Here is a 20,765-nt window from a genome sequence, read left to right on the forward strand (position 1 = left end):
GCAGTTGGGTATATGGGTTTGAATTTTGGGAAGGCATATCATGTTCCATATGAGAACAGAAATAACTACCTTATTCTTTTTTTCATGACTGTATTGGATTTCACTGTATATACTAAGGTACTGATCATGTGTCATAAGTAAAGGGAAAGGTAAATAATATGGAGAGAGAAGAATTGATAATGTGATTTTTTTAAGAGCAAGAGAGAATGAGGTCTAGCTCACAGGTGGTTTTGGTCTTAGATAAGAGGAGGGCCACTTGATTTATTATTTTAACAGAAGGGATGGAGGAGAATATGGATGAAGATACAGCACATTGTGTAGATTGGATGGTGGGAAGTTGAGGATGTATCCATCTGGTGGATTCTATTTTCTCTGTTAAGTAGGAGGCTAGGTCATCTACTGAGAATGAGGAAGGAGGAAGAAGGAAAGAAGGGGTGTTACTTGAAGGGAATGAATAGGATTTAAAATTACCGTTGCCTTTTGACCAAACACATAATTTATTGACAGTTGAAGGCCTTGTTGAGGTGATAGTATGCCCTATTTTTTTTTTTTCCGTTTCTCAGCAACTTGGGGATACACTTGGAGAAGGTGGATAATTGAGCTTATCAGGGGTTTTTGAGGGTTTATCAAGTGGAGATGATGAAAGGGAAAGGAAATTTAGGTTCTTGAAATACTAGATCATGAAATCAAAGTTGAACAGAGAGGCAAAAGAAGATAGGAGGGAAGTGGGGATCGGGACAGTGGTTCTCAAACTTTAGCGTCCATCAGAATCATCTGGAGAATTTCTTAAGATGAAGATTGCTTTCATTTGTAAAACAGGAGGTAAAGTTCCGATGCCTTTCTCACTTGGTTGGTATAGATATTAAGGAGGCAGCATGTGAACTTTCTAATTTGAAGAGAGCTAATATTTTTTAAAGATTTTATTTATTTATCTGAGAGAGAGCAGAGAGGGAGAGAGAGAGAGCGCACGAGTAAGGGTGAGGGTCAGAGGGAGAGGGATAAGCAGACTACCCACTTAGCAGGGAGCCTGATGTGGGGGTTATCTCAGGACTCTGAGATCATGACCAGAGCAGAGGATAGCTGCTTAACCAGTTCCCTGAAGAGAGCTATTAACATACTTTTTGCTCTCAGCTGTTCAAATTTAAGGTGGTTTAATGAATTAGCAAATAACTAGTATGAAAGTACTTTAGTTTTTTGTTTTTGTTTTTGGTACCTGATTGTGATACCCTCTACAAGTTACATACTTTGTGTGTTCCAGCCTTTTACTTCTGACTTAAGGTAAAATGCCCATTACTTGTCTTTATTGGACTAAGCATTTTATTTGACCCCAAGTGAAAACTTTAGCCTGTCTTTGCCTTTTTAAAAAAAAAAAAGATTTTATTTATTTATTTGAAAGAGAGAATGAGAGTATGAGAGAGAGAGAGAGAGAGAATGACTGCGGAGAGGGTCAGAGGGAGAATCAGACTCTCCTCTGAGCAGGGAGCCCAATGCAGGACTCAATCCGGGAACTCCAGGATCATGACCTGAGCTGAAGACAGTTGCTTAATCAACTGAGCCACCCAGGCACCCTGTCTCTGCCTTTTTAAAATGAGGCAATAATGTTTCCTATGTTTTACTTTCCTAAAGGGATGGTGTGAGATTTCATTATTTTTTTTAAACTACAACATTTTCTAAATTCGTTTGAGACTGTTTTTAACATATAAAGTCTCTGTTTTAGTTATGAAGTCCAGTAATTTATTATAAAGATGGTGGCAATAGCTAACATTTATTGAGCACAAATTGTGTACCATGCATTTTGCCAGTTACACAGTAAGGCAATCTAAGGAATGCTTACTTAGTAGGTGCTTTAATGCAGTATTTAATTTAATCCTCTCAGCAGACCTATGAGGGTATATACTGTATTTCCCTATTTTACAAATAAGTTAAGTGTGACTTAGGAAATGTAAGTAATATGCCCAAGTCATGCAGCTAGTAAGTTATAGCTAGGGTTCAAATCCAAGTTTGTCCAATCTCAAACTTCCGTTTATAATCGCTATACTGGAATTGCAGCAACTGACAGAGTAATGTCTACTTTTAGTCACTGTATGAGCTGGTTTATTAATTTTGCAATCACACACAGACCTAAGCTCTGGAAGCTTTATATGTCTGTCTTTTTAGTTCTGTGTAAGATGGCATTGTCAGGGTTTCGTGAATATGCAGTTGAGACATGGTGAAACTGGTGCCACTTGCTGTTTAGAAATGCTTGTGGTCCCAACTTTATCATTCATTCAGCAAATATCTGAACACTTAGGATATGTATCAGGCCATTGTTCTAGGTGGATTGTAAAACACTCTGAATTCTTCCTGGTTTAGTGTAACTTTGGAAATTTAACATTGGGTCTCAAAAGAGAAGGGAGAGGAATTATGGAAAGAACATTAGATTAAAGGTGAAGAGACCTGGGTTTTAGTCTGCTACTGGAGTGCTATAAATGACTTGGTTATATAGAAAATGGTACAGTACTTCCTGTAAAGTGGCTAGTATGTGTTGAATGAAAACTGGTTTGGAACCCATTTTGTTTTGCAGTCCTTTGATGTTCTCTGTTAGGACATTCTTCTCTTTTTTTTTTTTTTTTAAAGATTTTATTTATTTATTTGACAGACAGAGATCACAAGTAGGCAGAGAGGCAGGCAGAGAGAGAGGAGGAAACAGGCTCCCTGCAGAGCAGAGAGTCCGACGCGGGGCTCGATGCGGGGCTCGATCCCAAGACCCTGGGATCATGACCTGAGCCGAAGGCAGAGGCTTTAACCCACTGAGCCACCCAGGCGCCCCAGGACATTCTTCTCTTTTGTTCACTCATATATCCATTGGGTAATGCATATATTTGTGTTACACCTCTGCCTGGGTGGTTAATAGATTTGCAAACAACATGCTTAAGTCCAGAGTAGAAGAACAAATACCAGACAGAGATGAAATCAGTACCGTGGAGAGCTCCAACTGACGCTGGACCTTCACAACACAAATCAGTCCTAGTGGTTCTTAGGCTATAAATGATTATAATTCTCTGCAGGAATCTTTGCATGTTTGTGGATCCTTATGTTACTCCCTTCATTTGGTGTAGATTCCTTGACAGTGATGCCTACAGTTTAGAATGATTCCATAGTTTTGTAAACTTGAAAAGATATTTGGGATCCTCTCATCTAACTTTCTCATTTTAATGATAGAGAAAATAGAGACCCAGAAGGTGAATAGCAAAGGGATAAATGCCTTGTCAAACGGATTATAGCAAGTCTTTAGAAAGGTCTGGACAAGAACGTAAGTCTGCTGACTTGCAGGCCAATGCTTAGGATATGACAGTGGGCCTACCTGTCTGACTATTTAAGTGTCCTCTCAGTAAAAGCACTTCAAATTATTAGACTACAGAATATGACTACCAAAAAATTTTTAACTTTCTGGATGAACAGGAATTTAAGATGACCTCTCTTGGGGGCTTTCAGTGGAGAATATTTTTTATTGGAATGTAAGCAGAGGACACCGTGCTGAGAGATGAATTGCTACATTGTTCTGTATCTATGACAGAGGCACAGAGACTGATAATTTCTTCTCCAGAATTACTGCTGATCTTCTAGTTTTGGGTAGTGGTGGTCTATTCCTCAAATTCTCCTGCCCCAATAAGTTTTCTTAGTGTAGACAAATCTCCAAATTTTAAGAACTGAAATGTCATAGACTCCTGTGGTCTACCTCCTTTATATTGTGGAATACTTTTAGTTTTGAGCTACTGTTCAACATTAAGTGGATTCTAGGGCTCTGAAATGGAATACTCAGACTTATGTCACCCTACTTGAAGATGGCTTGCCAAAGATCTTCTCTGGACCAGAGGGAATATTTCTTAAATGCGTCAGTTGTAAAAAATGTCTTTAGAACCATACTGTATAACAGCATCTGCTTCAAGGCTTGCCTGCACCCGAGGCTTTACGCTCACACCTCTTCAGGTAATAACTCAGGTATTCATTTCTCCAAGAGAGAAGCTTTTCAGAGGCCAAAAATCTTATTAAATACATCATATATTTCCCATGGGGTTACTGCTTTTGAGTTGGTTCCCTGCTGGGTTCCTCTTCCCTTCTGTTTCTTTATGTTTTGCTTTCTAGTGATGATAATTCTTTGCCTTTGACAAGTGTTTTGGTTTTAAAGCACATCGACACATCCTTACTTAATCTTCACACCAATCATATAAGATGAATATTGTTCACATTTTAGTATCTAGATTCAGCAAACATTTATGGAATGCTAGCTACATGCTAGACATTTCGCTAGACTCTCTCATATGTATGATTTTTAAAAGTCCCGTGGTATTTTGGTAAGGTATTGTCCACATTTTATATAAGAGAAACTAGAAGAATAAAGTGGTTAAGTAAATAACTTCTATTCCATTCATTATTTCTTCGCCTTCCTCCTCCTTCTTTCTCCTCCTCCTCCTCCTCCTTCTTCTAATACCTGCCACCTGGCTAGAATTGCTTAGAACTTAGGGAGAAGCAAAAGACATGTTTAATATTCTCAAATTCATGCAATGTCTGAGGGAGTCAAGATTTGTAAAGATAAGGTAGAATGTAATCTAATTAAAAATTAACTATTGGGGTGCACCTGGGTGACTCAGTCAGTTGAATGTCTGACTCTTGATTTTGGCACAGGTCATGATCTTGGGGTCCTGGGATTGAACCCCACGACAGGCTCCCCACTCAGTGAGGAGTCTGCTTGGGGAGTTTCTCTCTCTCCCTGTGCCCCTCCCCCCCACACACAGATAAATAAATCTTTAAAAAAAAAAGGTTAACTGTTGGTAAAACTTCCAAGAAAAAAAATTAAGTTGACTCTTGGAAGAGAGCAAGAAAAAACAAAATCTGAGTGGACCAGAGAAATTAAAACAAGTTTATGGTGAGAAGACAGAACCTTAATTGAGGGATCTGAAGCTTTATAGGTCCCTGCTCTGTGGATAACAAGATAAAGAGTTAAGTTAGGAATGGTAAGGTAGATAGGGATATTGGTAGGAATAGAGATTAGAGGCAGGAAAACAAGTTGGGAGGTTTTTTGTTTTTGTTTTTGTTTTTGTTTGTTTTTTTTGTTTATTTACAGCATAACAGTGTTCATTGTTTTGGCATCACACCCAGTGCTCCATGCAGTACGTGCCCTCCCTATTACCCACCACCTAGTTCCTCAACCTCCCACCCCCCCTCCCCTTCAAAACCCTCTGGTTGTTTTTCAGAGTCCATAGTCTCTCATGGTTCATCTCCCCTTCCAGTTTCCCTCAACTCCCTCTCCTCTCCATCTCCCCATGTCCTCCATGTTATTTGTTATGCTCCACAAATAAGTGAGACCATATGATACTTGACTCTCTCTGCTTGACTTATTTCGCTCAGCATAATCTCTTCCAGTCCCGTCCATGTTGCTACAAAAGTTGGGTATTCATCCTTTCTGATGGAGGCATAATACTCCATTGTGTATATGGACCACATCTTCCTTATCCATTCATCCGTTGAAGGGCATCTTGGTTCTTTCCACAGTTTGGCGATCGTAGCCATTGCTGCAATAAACATTGGGGTACAGATGGCCCTTCTTTTCACTACATCTGTATCTTTGGGGTAAATACCCAGCAGTGCAATTGCAGGGTCATAGGGAAGCTCTATTCTTAATTTCTTCAGGAATGGGAGGTTGTTTTAATCAAAATTACCCATAGGAGCAAAGCATGGTCATATCTTCCTCCTTCCTAGGGAGAAGAGAATTTTTTTAAAATGCCGAAGAATCGTAACATTATTGAAATTCTTAGCTTTGCCCCATTCAGTTCAGCTTCCAAATAAGTGGTAGGTAGGGGATTGGTACACCTATCCCACTTGTCTACCTTTGATTCCAAAATGCTATTTTGACCTTACTGTGGTTCTCGTCCCTGTTTCTGTTTTTCAGTATGCTTCCCCACATGTTTCATTTTACCTTTACAACAACCCTGCTGCAAAAGGCACGACAGATATTGTTTACATTTGGCAAGTGAAAAGACTGAGACAAAAGTATTTTAGACAACTTGTGCAAGAACACATGATTGAATCACTTTAGAGCTGAGAATAGGATTCTGATTGTGTGATCCTTCTTTCTCATTACCTGGTAGAGATAATTTTAGCTCTCACATTCCTCTACTTTCCATTCACCAAATTTAATTATTCCACAGTTTGTACTTGTATCAGTGATTACTGTTTACATTATTAAAACTGTGTAGATATTTTCTGCAGAGCTAGATCATATATTGTACTATGATTACAGGACTTACCTTACACCCCTCCTATCCCTTGGGAGTTAATAATATTCTGATGTTTTTTCCTTGAATAATTTTTACAGAAGAATTAAAAAATTTACTAGTTTCCTCAGAATCCATTATACATTTGTGACTTGCTCCATGTTCCTTAGACAACAGAGCTTGAGGCAAGCATTAAATGCTAATTGTTTATTGGGAGGTGCGATCTTAAGACAGCAAGAATGAAAGTAGGGGAAGCAAGGCAGGAAGAACGGGAAGCAAATGCAAGGTAATGCATTAACTTACTGGCTACTGCTTTACAGCAAGCCATGAAAACCAACAGCTGGTCATTTGGCAGGTTCATCTACTCACCCACTCAGCACATTTCCATATGGGCTGTACTGAAATATGTTAGAGTAGTCCTCCAGAAAGAGGGAAAGGGATTTTATCTGTTAATTTCCCCATACTTTGTGTCTCCCACTGGTTAAAATTTGCCCAATGAGGAATAAACCCCTTCCCCACCCTTCTTGTTTGCATCATCAAATGTGTGTTTGGCATTTTGGGGGAAAGCAAGATTCTACCTTCCCTAGTGTCATACTTCATCTGAATCTGGAAGTTGAGGGAGGAGCCAGAGACACCCTGAGTAGAACTCTTTGAGCCCACAGAGAATCACTGTAGTGGCAGTTGAAGATAAAGTGAGTAAAACAAAGAGAATCTGATGAGGAGGAAGAAATGTGTCTAATACAGTCAACTACTAACAATATCTGAAAAATCTACCAGTTCTCCCTTTTCACATCCCTTCCCTGTCTGGAGATCTCACGTCCAGAAATCTCTGTTCTCTTGCAATCTGTACTATTTGCTACTTAGTCCTATTGTATTCTGGGACTTTTTTTTTTTTTTTAAGATTTTATTTATTTGACAGAGAGAAATCACAAGAGAGGCAGGCAGAGAGAGAGGAAGGGAAGCAGGCTCTCCGCTGAGCAGAGAGCCCGATGCGGGACTCGATCCCAGGATCCTGAGATCATGACCTGAGCCGAAGGCAGCGGCTTAACCCACTGAGCCACCCAGGCGCCATGGGACTTTTTTTTTTACTGCTGTCCTCAGGAGTAGCTACTGTTTCATGAATCACACTTTTCCCTTTTTGCTTTACCTTACTGTCTTATTCTTTAGAAGCTCAATTTCCAGGAGTTTTTCAAGAAAGGGTGCCTAAGAGATGAATCTTCTGAGAAATTGTGTGTTCAAAAATGTTGTTAGTCTACTCATACATTTGTTTTACAATTTAGTAGCATATAGAATTATAGGTTGAAAATAATTTTTCTCCAAAATTAAGAAAATTATTGCTTCTTTTTTCTAATATATTACTATTGGGAAGTTTAACATTGATAGGTCAAGAAGACAGAATTAAAAATTTCAAAACTTTGGGGCGCCTGGGTGGCTCAGTGGATTAGGCCACTGCCTTCGGCTCGGGTCATGATCTCAGGGTCCTGAGATCAAGCCCCACATCGGGCTCTCTGCTCCGCAGGGAGCCTGCTTCCTCCTCTCTCTCTGCCTGCCTCTCTGCCTACTTGTGATCTCTCTCTCTGTCAAATAAATAAAAATAAAATCTTTAAAAAAAAAATTTAAAAACTTTGGGGAGCCTGGGTGGCTCAGTCTGTTAAGTGTCTGTCTTTGGCTCAGGTCATGATCCCAGGGTCCTGGGATCAAGCCTCTCATTGAGCTCCCTGCTCAGTGGGGAGTCTGCTTCTCCCTCTGCATCCCCTCACCCCCACTCATGCTCTCTCTCTCTCAAATAAATAAAATCTTTTAAAAAATATAGATTTTATATCTAGCAGTTTAAGAACACACCTTTTCCTCAAATATACATGGAACATTTATAATAAATATGAACAAGTCACGGAGTCCATCAACAAATTTTAAAAATAATTATAAAAATGATCTTTGATTACAACACAATTAAATTATAAGTTAATACAAAAAGATAAGTTAAAATTTTCCATATATTTTGAAAAATTAACACAGACTTAAGGGGGCATCTGGGTGGCTCAGTTGGTTAAGTGTTAGACTCTTGATTTGGGCTCAGGTCAAGGGTGGTGGGATCCAGCCCTTAGTCGGGCTCCACGCTGAGGTGGAGTCTGCTTGGGATTTTTTCCCATTCCTTTTCCATCACCCTCTGCTCCTACCACCCCCCAAATAAACAAATAAATAAAATCTTTAAGAAACACACTCAGCTAAGTAGTTAATGTAATTAAAAAATACTAAGGCTGAATGATAATGAAAATATTACATAACAGCATTGAGGCATAAAACAGGAGTGGAATACAGAAGAATATTTATGTTTCAAATACATATATTCGATATGAAAACCTTAAAATGAATGAGCTAAGTGTCCATTTTATGAAGTTAGAAAATGAAGAGAATGAACTGAAAGGAAAACAGAAACACATTAAAAAGAATGGATTTCCATATATACAAAAAATACTTGATGGGATTTTGTGATTACATTGACTCCGTGGATTAGTTTCGGGAGAAATTATATCTTTACATTTAAGCATCTTCTAGTTCACAGACATGATGTATTCCACCATTTATTTAATGCTTCTGTAACTTCTCTCAATTTCATTTTGTGGTTTTTCAGTGTGGAAGTCTTTCACATATTTTGTTGTGTTTATCCATGGGTGCTTGGTGGGGTTTTGCTTTATTTTGTTTTGTTTTTGTTGCTGCTACAAATGACATTACTCTTAGAATTTTATTTCTATTTATTGGTTGACAAAAATTAGAGCATTAGCATTTGCAGCACCTAGTGAATTAATGTATCTAGGCATTGAATATCAGCAGCTGTTAACATCACAAAAAAAGAGACAAGCAGAAATCATGCACTCCTGATAAAAGAACATAAAGTGATCCAACATGAGTCTGATCAAGCCTCTGAGTCCAGCTGCCAATTTGTAGGAAATACAAAGGTCTGAGGAACATGTTGATTTTCCTTGTGGAAGATTCTACATATGGGTCAATGCCTCCAGGTTCTTCAATGACTTCAGATGTACTGTAGAGAAAGAAACAGCTTAAAGAGGGAATCCTGTGACTTGGAAGGGATTTAGAAGACATATACAGGTTTTTTTTTTAATGGGCATCTCTGAACTATAATTTCTAAAAGTGTACATTGGGTATAAACTTAAGAATGTGATTACTATAAAGTCGAGGTAAAGGTTACTTTGTGGGGATGGGAGTAGGTTAAGGTTATAACAGAGGACTGGGGAAGCTGCTGGGGTAGGCAAAATTCTGTTTCTTAGCCTGGGTGGTGTATACATGGGTATTTACCTCATAACAACCCATCCAACTCATTAAGCAATATATTTTTTGGTGTGACTTTCTGTATGTTTGTTTTATTTTGCAACATAAAGGTTAAAAAAACACCTTCTGTGGTCTGAAATAATGAACAAGAGAATTAGTGGGTAGAGAGGAGGAAAGAAGGGACCTCTGCTTGGCTTTCTGCTAGGGCCTTTCACAGATATTAATCTTAATATTCAAAACTGTCCCTGTTTCATTGAAAGTCAGCCTTTGACACACAGGTTTACAAAACAAACAAACAAACAAACAAAAAACCAAAACAAAACCCAAACTATTCTTGTTTTACCAAGTCTTTTAGAGGTTAAATATATTGCTCATGGTAATGAATAGTAGAGCAGAAATTCAAGCCCAAACCTGTTCTAATTCCAAAGTAGAGTCCTTTTACTCCTCATTAGACTGATGTTGGCAAGTAGAAGTGTGGGTGGCATAGTAATTTCTTTCTAAATTAAATGGCAGTAGTGTCTGTCCTCCAGTTAGTCACACTTCTGAAAAGTTGTGTGCTTTGTGTATGTTAAAAATTCTATGGAAACATGTATATTAAATTCTAACAGAAGAAAATAATAGTTTTTAAGAAGATAATATCAGATAGGGTATTATCCTATAATACAGTGATACCTTTAAATCTCCTGTTTCTTGGGGAATTTTTTTCTAGTGAAACATGAACAAAGATATTTGAAGTAAATTTCAAGTATCCAGCAGCCAAGCAGTACCCGAACAATCTGAAAAATACAGAAATAAAGGGTGCAGGAAGGGATTTTATTTCAGTATTTTATGTGGTATTGACTTTAGTCTTAAACAAAATAAACTTGGATTAAACATGCCTGTAGGTTGAGTAAGAGTTAATTTGTTATTTCTTTGGTTACAGTTTGATTTCAGAAAGTTGGTTTTATATTTATAGTTTTAATTTTGACTTGGATTCAGTTCTCTCAGCATCTTATCTGTCAATAACGTAATTTGTTCTCTTAATTTACAGGGAACCAGCCTTTCCTACACTCTCTGCTGTTTTGCTTTTCCACTCCCTTGACTCTTTTTTCTTGTTACTATGAGACAATCAGGGAAGATTTTTATGAAAAAGTATAATGCAATACTTAAGTATGTAAATTGAGTTGGTTCTATAATTTTAAAAGTATTTTAAAAATAATTATATAAATATTCTTGAAACATATTGTTTTGACCATTTTAGAACATAGTTTCTCAAAATGTGGTACTTCTACTACCTACATCAAAATCACCAAGGATGCTTACTTTAAAGGATACTCCTTAGATCCCACCCTATGAACCGGAGCCTCTACATTTTTTAACAAGTGACTGTTCCTATAATTTGATCTTTATCTTTTTTTCAGTTTCCCTATTTATTTCTTCATTTGCTTAAATTTATTTTTTTCTTTCTTAGATATAATTTTTTTTTGTTCCTTTACTTCCAGTATAGTTAACTTACAGTGTTACATTAGTTTTAGGTGTACAATATAGTGATTCAACAATTTTATACATTACTTAGTCCTTATCATGACAGATGCACTCTTAATCCCTTTTACAGATTTCACCCATCCCTCCACTCACCTCCCTTTTAGTAACCATTAGTTTGTTCTTTGTAGTTAGGAGTCTGTTTTTCGGTTTGTCTTTTTTTTTTCTTTGTTCATTTGTTTTGTTTCTTAAATTCTACACGGAAGTGAAATATGTCTTTCATGTTTGTCTTTGTCTAGTGTTTTGTCTTTCTCTGACTTATGTCACTTAGCATTATACCCTCTAGATCCATGTTGTTGCAAATGGCTAGATTTCATTCCTTTTATGACTGAGTAAAATTCCATTATATATACATACACCACATCTTCTTTATCCATTCGTCTTTCGATGGATACTTGGGTTGCTTCCATAATTTGGCTATTGTAAATAATGCTGCAGTAAACGTAGGGGCTGCATATATCTTTTTGAATTGGTATTTTCATATTCTTTGGGTAAATACCCAGTAGAATTACTGGATCATATGGTAGTTGTTTTTAATTTTTTAAAATAATTTTTATTTATTTATTTGAGAGAGGACAGAGGGAGAGTGAGAAGGAGAAGAAGGTTCCCTGCTGAGCAGAGAGCCCAACATGGGGCTTGATCGCAGGACCCTAAGATCATGACCTGAGCTGAAGGCAGGCATTCAACTGACTGAGCCACCCAGGAGCCCCTGTTTTTATTTATTTTTTTTTTTTAAAGATTTTATTTATTTATTTGACAGAGAGAGATCACAAGTAGACAGAGAGGCAGGCAGAGAGAGAGAGAGAGGGGAGCAGGCTCGCTGCTGAGCAGAGAGCCCGATGCGGGACTCGATCCCAGGACCCTGAGATCATGACCTGAGCCGAAGGCAGCGGCTTAACCCACTGAGCCACCCAGGCGCCACTGTTTGTCACAGCAGCTGCATCAGTTTGCATTTGACTTAAATTTCTTATCGGTAATGTTTATAAGGACATGTAGATATCAGTAGGCTATCTGGAGTTGATTTGCTAGATCTTGAATGTTTTTGAGATAATAGGTTTGATGTAAATGGGAGATCTTGACAGCATAAATACATTTTCTTTCCAACAGATTAAGGATCCCTTTAATGATAGTAAATGATTTTTGAATGATTCTCAGCTGCATTGTTAAAGACATTAAATTAAGATATGCTTTTATGCTGTAGGTATATATAAGACTAAAAAAGGAATCAAGACTTAGATTTTTTTTTTCAGAATGAGCATCAGTTATTCCAGTCATTAACCTTTGTATGTTTGTGTGGTGTAAGATAACAGTAATTTACTTCTTTTCCTGACAAGCAGTTGTTTCTTCCTTGTTTAAATATGTCAGTGGCAGGAAATTCTCTCTTGGAGCAAGCTGTTCCTTGCAATGATAGATAGTTTGCCTCTATTATTTTCTCTTATTCTAGTATCATCCCTTCTGATAACAATTAAGCTTTAGCATTTAGAAGTGGGCCCAGTGAGTAAGTCAAGATAAAAGCATTGGGAAAGGGAATACAAAGGCAGTGCTGAAACAAGGAGAGAGGCATGGGTAGAGAGAAACCGAGAAACGAGACTGGGTACCAAAAATCTATTTGACAATTTTGCTTTCCCCAACCTAGTCCAAAGATTCTGTTGGAGTGTCATAATAGTGAGAATTGTTTCTAAAAAGAACACCTTTATCATTCCCTCTCCCCCATCACATGCCATGTCCCAAGCATACCTTCTCATTCCAGTTCTACACTAGTTTCAACTACTTTCTCATCTTAAAAGCCATCTCCTAATGATAGCACTTGGGCCCCACATCACCACTAGTTGGAAGGAGAGAGCCTTAGTATTTGGCCAAGAGCTGAATTCCAACACAGAGGCATATCTAAATCTACCTGCCAGGTTGCATGCATCCCACATAATATGTTGCTCAAGTGATTTCTCAAGAGAGCAACTGATTAGGGGCACCTGGGTGGCTCAGTCATTAAGTATCTGCCTCCATCTCAGGTCATGTTCCCAAGGTCCTGGGATTGAGCCCTGCATCAGCCTCCCTGCTCAGTGGGGAGTCTGCTTCTCCCTCTACCACTCCCCCTGCTTATGTTCCCCCTCTTGTCTCTCTCTCTTTGTCAAATAAAAATAAAATATTTTTAAAAAGCAGTTGATTAAACCACAGGATGAAAATGCAAGCAGCAGGTATCAGCTCTGACTTGCCTGCCTCTCTGCCTAATTGTGATTTCTCTCTGTCAAATAAATAAATAAAATCTTTATTTTATTTTTTTTTTAAAGATTCTATTTATTTATTTGACAGACAGAGATCACAAGTAGGCAGAGAGGCAGACAGAGAGAAAGGGGGAAGCAGGCTTCCCGCCTAGCAGAGAGCCCGATGTGGGGCTCGATCCCAGGACCCTGAGACCATGACCTGAGCCGAAGGCAGAGGCCTAACCCACTGAGCCACCCAGGCGCCCCAATAAATAAAATCTTAAAAAAAAAAAAAATTACCACTTCCATCCTTACATAAGACACAACTGAACAAAATGAAAATCAGTAATTTTTCTTAGACAGTAAAGAAATATGTAATAAGTAAGTTTTCATATCAGAGGACTGAGATTACTACCCTAAAATATGAAGAGACAGGTGAACCCAGAAGTCACAGTTGAGATCTGCTTACCTGGAACAGAAGCTGCTGGAGTCATAAACTTGGTAGGAGTACTTAACTGATAATTTTGATGAATTGCTAGAGGCTGAGGGTAGACTAGTTTGAGAATGAAAAACTTCTGGGGTCCCAATCTTTGTGAAGACTGAGATTCTTCTTAGAGGAAAAAACCCCACACTTTCATGGGTTTTATATCCAGGAACCCCACCAGGTTCTCACTGTGAAGAGCCAAGAAAGATCTCATCTTGATTCTGGCAGAAAGAAACAAGGAACCATTATAAGATTATATATATCTATATCTATATCTATATATATCTATCTTTCATAATAAGGGTCTCCTCTCCAGGGGAAAAAAACTACTAAAGCCTTATCCTACCTGGGGAAGGGACTTTCTTTAACTCCATCCCTGTCCACTCTTAATATTTCACTTACGTGAGAGGAAAGAAGCTGAAAAACACTTGTGAAGGTCACAGCATAGAGACACAGGCCCACTAAAAGACTGAGATTTAATCATAAGATTATAGAATGCGTTCCCCATTTTACTATCGCACCATTAGGGCTCTGATAAAGTAACTGGATTATAGCCAAAAGAGTTGCAATACATAGACTATCTGAGGTGGAGTTCTCAGGGAAACCACAACAGGGGAGACACAAACAGGGATACTAGGGGAATTTGAAGACTCTGGCACCTACTGTTACAGCAAATATTATACAGCCATGCTCTTAGCCAGAGTAGCACAAACTTCACACTAAGGGCCTATTTACCCTAGTTCTGATTCCTGATAAATTATATCTGGCTTTCAACAAAAAATTACAAGTCATGCTAAGAGGGGTAAGAAAGCAGTCTGAAGAGACAAAGCAAGCATCAGAAACACTCATATGGCACAAGTTTTGGAATCATACAGGAAATTTAAAGTAACTGATTAATATATTAAGGACTATAAAGAAAAGTAGACAAAACGAAGGAACAAATGAGAGATGAAAATCACAAGACTGAAAAATGTTAATAGTGACATCAGCATCTTGTGTGAATAGTTCCTTTTTTCTCTTTTATTTACAACTAATTGGATGTTTATAGCCTAAAAAAATCACCCCTACACAGCATTCCAGGACATCCAAGATATCCACCCAACTGTGTATCTGAAAGTGGGTGGATTGAACCTTGGAGGAAGCTGTGGAGCAAGGCAAGTGGCAGTGGAACTGGTGGCAGCAGAGCTTGTGGTATCAGAGAAAGCAGTGGCAGGTCCAGCAGCAGGACAGCAGGATCTTCATGGCACAGGAGGTGGAAAGTGAAGGTGCTTTTAAAACATGGTGTGCTCTCAATTTTAGTGGCCAATCAACACTGGAAAGAGAAACTAAAAACTTGTGCTATGGCACCACCTTCTGGAAAACAAAAGAAAGGTGCCTAATTACCAATGTGTTGAATCAAAATAAAGCCCTTCCTAAATAAGAAAGGTGTTTGCTGCTTCAAATGCAGTGGCAGAGGCAGTTCTCATCAACACCTTGAAAAGTCATGGTAGTACAGTATCACAAAAAGAAAATGACAAGTTTTCCAGCGCTGAACCCAAAGATGTAGAATATAGTGATCTGATAAATAATTCAAAGGAGTGTTATGAAGAAATTCAGCAAGTTACAAGATGAATTAGAAAGACAATGCAGTGATTTCAGGAATAAAATTAATGGATGGAAGGAGTATTTTTACCGAAGAGAATGAAATTCTAAAAAAGAACTAAAGTTCTGGAGCTCAAGAACTAAAAAGATAACCTGAAGAATTCATTAGCATGCATTAGAAATAGAACAGATCAGATGAAAGAGAGAATTAGCATGCTAAAAGACAGGAATCCAGAAGTGATTCAGGTGGAAGAAGAGAAGTAATATTTTTTAAAAGTGAAGAAAGCCAATGAGAGCTATCAGTCTCTGTAGAAAAGCCAACATAAGACTAATGAGTATTCCAGGGGAAGAGAGAGTGAAGGGGGCAGAGAGAGGTGTGGTTTTGGTGCACAAGCAGGAGGAGCAAGGAGCCCCATGTGGGATTCAATCCTAGTACCCTGGGATCATAACCTGAGCCAAAGGTAGCCGCTTAACCAACTGAACCACTCAGACATCCGAACAGAGAGTTTATTTAAACAAATAATGGCTGAGAACTTCCCAGACTTGGGGAAGTAACCGAATATTCAAGTCCACAAAGCTAATAAAACACCTTATTATCTCAACACAAAATAAGTGTCTCTAATACACATTATATTAAAATAGTTAAAAGTTTATGGTAAGGAATTTTAAAGGCAGCCAGGAAAAAAAAGACAGTAATCTGCAAATGAACATCCATTAGGCTATCAGCAGATTTCTGTGCAAAAACTCTACAAGACAGTAGAGTAGAATGACATATGTAAAATATTGAAAGATTAAAAATTCCCAACCAAAAAGGCAACCTAGTGAATGGGAGAAGATATTTGCAAATGAAATCCAATAAGGGGTTAATATCTAAAATATATAAAGAACTTATATAACTCAACACCCAAAAAACCCACAAAAAGACAATTCAATTAAGAACTGGGCAGAGACCTAAATAGCCATTTCCAAAGAAGATATACATATACCCAGCAGAAAGATGAAAAGATGCTTAACATCACTACTCATCAGTGAAATGCAAACCAAAACCACAATAAAATATTACACCAGTCAGAATGGCTAGTATCGGAAAATAAGAGATAACAAGTGTTGGTGAGAAAATGGAGAAAAAGGAACCCATGTATACTGCTAGTGGCAATGTAGATTGGTCCAAACATTAAGAGAAGCAACGTGGGGATTCCTCAAAAAAAAAATTAGAAATAGATGTACCATATGATCCTGCAATTTCACTTCTGGGCATATATTCAAAAGTAATGAAAATAGGATTTCAGTGAGATATATGCACTCCCATGCTTATCATGACATTACCTATAATAGCCAGGATATGGAAATAACCTAAATACCCATCATTGGGTGAATGGATAAAAAAAGAGGTGGTACATATATGTAATGGAATATTATTCAGCCATGAGAAAGGAGGACATTCCTCTATTTGCAATAACGTGGATGGCCCTTGAGCATATTATGCTAAGCAAGATAAGTTAGAGAAAGACAAGAACTGTATAATACCACTTATATTGAAATTTTAAAAAGTTAAATATCTAAAACACGGTAAAATGATTATTATCTTGGAATGGGGGCTTGGGGTAAAAGTGGTGGTTCTTAAGTGTACAGAGTTATAACAAATAGGAAATAAGCCTTAGAATAAGAGTTAGAGACTTAATGCATAATATAATGAATATAGACAATAATCTTGTGCTATTAATTATGTAACAAAATCACTGCATCACAATTAAATTATAATATATAAATGTATCAAAATAACATGCAGTATACCTTAAACTTATACAATGTTACATGTTAAATTTATTCAATTAAAAATGCTAGAAATAACACCATAACAGAAATGAAGAATGCTTTTGTGGGGTAAGCACTAGACTGGACACAGCCAAGGAAAGTATCAGCATGCTTGAAGATATGGCAATAGAAATTTCTCAGACATAAATGCAAAGAGAAAAGTTAAAAAAGAAACAAACCAGAATAGAACATCCAAGAATTGTGGAGCAATTTCAATAGATTTAACATATGTATGATTAGAAATCAGAAGAAAAAGAGAGAGCAGAATAATATTTGAATAATGATAACCAGAAATTAGTGTTGAGGGGTGCCTGGGTGGCTCAGTGGGTTAAAGAATCTGCCTTCGGCTCAGGTCATGATCCCAGGGTCCTGGGATCGAGCCCCACATTGGGCTCTCTGCTTAGTGGGGAGCCTGCTTCCTCCTCTGTCTGCCGGCCTCTCTTCCTACTTGTGATCTCTGTCAAATAAATAAATAAATAAAATCTTTAAAAAAAAAAAAGAAATTGGTGTTGAAAAAGCATTTGACAAAATGCAACACTATTCATGATAAATATTGCCAGCAAACTAGGAATAGAAGTGAATTTTCTCAGCCAGATAAAGAAATCTTACCAAAACCTGTAGTTAATATCATAGTTAATGATGAAAAACTGTATGCTTTCTCCCTAAGATTGGGAATAAGAGGACATGTCCTTTCTCACCGTTCTTATTCAACATTTTACTGGATTACCAAGCTACTATAATAAGACAAGAAAAGGAGATGAAAGATATATAGATTGAGAAGGAAGAGTAAAACTCTTTGTTTACATGACATGATTGTCTGTGTAGAAAATTACTAAGAATTGACCAAAAAACTTCTAGAATTAATAAGCATGTAGGGCAAGATTTCAGGATGCAAAGTTAGTATTTAAAAGTCAGTTGTTTTCCTGCATATCAGCAATGAACAATTGGAATTCAAAGTTGATAAAACTCTACCATTTTTAAGAGCATTACAGAAAAAAAAATTAGTATAAATTTAACAAAATATGTGCAGAATATTTATATAGAACCCCCCCCAAAACTCTGATGAAAGAAATAAAAGATCTAAATAAATGGAGAGAGATTTTATGGTCATAGATTGGAAGACTTAATATTGTTAGGATGTCAGTCCTTCCCAACTTGATTTTTGGTTCAATGGAATCCCAATAAAAATCCCAGCAAATTATTTTGTAGATACCAACAAACTGATTCTAAAATTTATGTGGAGAGACAGAAGATATGAATAGTTAACACCAACATGAGAAAGACAAGGTTGGAAGTTTCACATTACCTGATTGCAAGACTTATTATCAATCTGCAGTAATGAAGATAGTATACTACTGGTTCAAGCATAGGCAAATGGATCAATGGAACAAAATAGTCCAGAAATAGACCCATACAAATATAGTCAAGTGATAATTGACAAAGGAGTCAAGACAGTTAAATAGAAAAAGGGTAGTCTTTTCAAAAAATAGTGCTAGAAAAAGTGGACTTCCATATGCAAAAAAACCCCCACAAAAACTAGATACAGACCTTATATCATTTACAAAATTAATTCAAAGTGAACCATTTTATTTTATTTTTTAAGATTTCACTTATATTTATTTGACAGACAGAGATCACAAGTAGGCAGAGAAGCAGGCAGAAAGAGAGGAGGAAGCAGGCTCCCTGCTGAGCAGAGAGCCTGATGCAGGGCTCCATCCCAGGACCTTGGGATCATGACCTGAGCCGAAGGCAGAGGCTTTAACCCACTGAGCCACCCAGGTGCCCCCAAAGTGAACTATTTTAGACCACAATCTAAAAAGCAGAACTGTAACCCTTCTAAAAGAAAACACAGGAGTAAATCTAGTGATCTTGGGTTTAGCAGAATATTTAGACACAACACAAAAAGCACAATCCATAGATGCAAAAATTGAAATGTGGGACTGTATTAAAATTAAAAACTTGCTCTATGAAAGACACTATTAAGAGATTCATAAAAGCAAGCCACAGACTAGAGGAAAATATTTGCAGAGCACATATCTGATAAAGGACTTACATCCAAATATACAAAGAACTCCCAAGTCTCAACAGTAAGATGTGTAGACTTTAGAAGTCCATTTGGCAGTTTCTTGCAAAGCTAAACATAATCTTGTTATAAAATCTGGCATTCATACTCCTAGGTATTTACCCAAGTGATCTGAAAACATATGCCCGCACAAAAACTGACAAGCACATATTTATAGCAGTTTTATTTATAGTGGCCAGAAACTAGAAGGAATCACCGTGTTCTCCAATAGGTGAAGGAATCCATACAATGAATGTTATTTAATGATAAGAAGAAGTGAGCTATCAAGTCACATGGATGAATCTTAAAAAAAAAATTATTTATTTATTAGACAGAGAAAGAGGTCACAAGCAGGCAGAGAGGCAGATAGAGAGAGAGAGGGGGAAGCAGGCTCCCTGCTGAGCAGAGAGCCCGATGTGGGCCTCAATCCCAGGACTGACCTGATCTGAAGGCAGGCTTAACCCACTGAGCCACCCAGGCGCCCAAGCATATTGCTAAGTGAAAGAAACCAATCTGAAAAGGCTACATGCTATATGATTCCAATTATACGACATTTTGGAAAAGGCAAAACTATAATGATAGTAAAAAGATCAATGTTTGCCCAGGGAAGCGAGGAGAAGGGAATTTGAATTAGGTGAAGCATAGGAGATTTGGATTTTTTTGCTGGGCAGTGAAACTATGCCATATGTTACTGTGATTATGGATACATGACACAATACATTTGTCAGAATCTTTGGAACTTAAAAACTCGGAGTGAACCATAATGTTTGGAAATTTAAAAAAAAAAAAAGGAGGTTGAGTGACCCCAAGATGAATAAAGATGAATACAGAATGTGACAGAGTTATAAATATATGAAACAATCGCACTGTGAATGTGGAGAAGTGAGAAAAATGTATTGACCTAATTGTGACATTGAGTAGAGTTTTTAAGACTAAAGGCAAAGGAAACTGTACATAAGCACTATACTGTAGTTGATAATATTTTATTGCCTGGGGGTATGGGTTAACAATCTGATAACGCTATGGACATCTACTGAAACTGAACAATTAAGTAAATGGATGGCAGATAGTTGAAACCAGGTTTTTTACTATTGGAGTGTGAGCTTATGGAAAAGCATGGGAAGGAGGCTAGAGTAATCCATATAGTAATGGATTAGAATTGGAGACATTAATGTGAACTCATGTTTAGCTTAATATAGGTAAAGATGTGATATATGAAAATGTTTATAGGTGAAGATGTGTTAGAGGAGCACAGAAGTCAGTTGAGAGAGTTTCCAGTGGCTAAAGGTAGAACAATTTGAGCAAAATATAAATAAAGTTATACTGGGTTATAACCCAAAATATGTAATAAATATGCGTGGGTCCATATTGATATAAATAAATGGTTGAATAAATAAATGAGGAAAGAAAAAAATTTCCTTATAGCATAATTACAAATAGTTTATGTATATTGTTTGTCATCAAGGAGGTGGAGCATAACTCCCCACTTTGTAAGTGTGAGCTGTGCGTAGTGACCTCCAGCCAAAGAGCACAGTATTGAAAGTGGGAAAAAGTAACTT

General features: G+C 37.4%; 1 protein-coding gene across 1 annotated transcript in view; it reads left to right on the plus strand.

Annotated features, from left to right (window-relative positions):
• Positions 1 to 20,765, plus strand: part of SYN2 (synapsin II) — a 204,688-nt gene that overhangs the window by 43,471 nt on the left and 140,452 nt on the right. The window lies entirely within an intron of this gene.

The sequence above is a fragment of the Meles meles genome, chromosome 20 (assembly GCF_922984935.1).
Source record: "Meles meles chromosome 20, mMelMel3.1 paternal haplotype, whole genome shotgun sequence".
Taxonomy (NCBI): Eukaryota; Metazoa; Chordata; class Mammalia; order Carnivora; family Mustelidae; genus Meles; species Meles meles.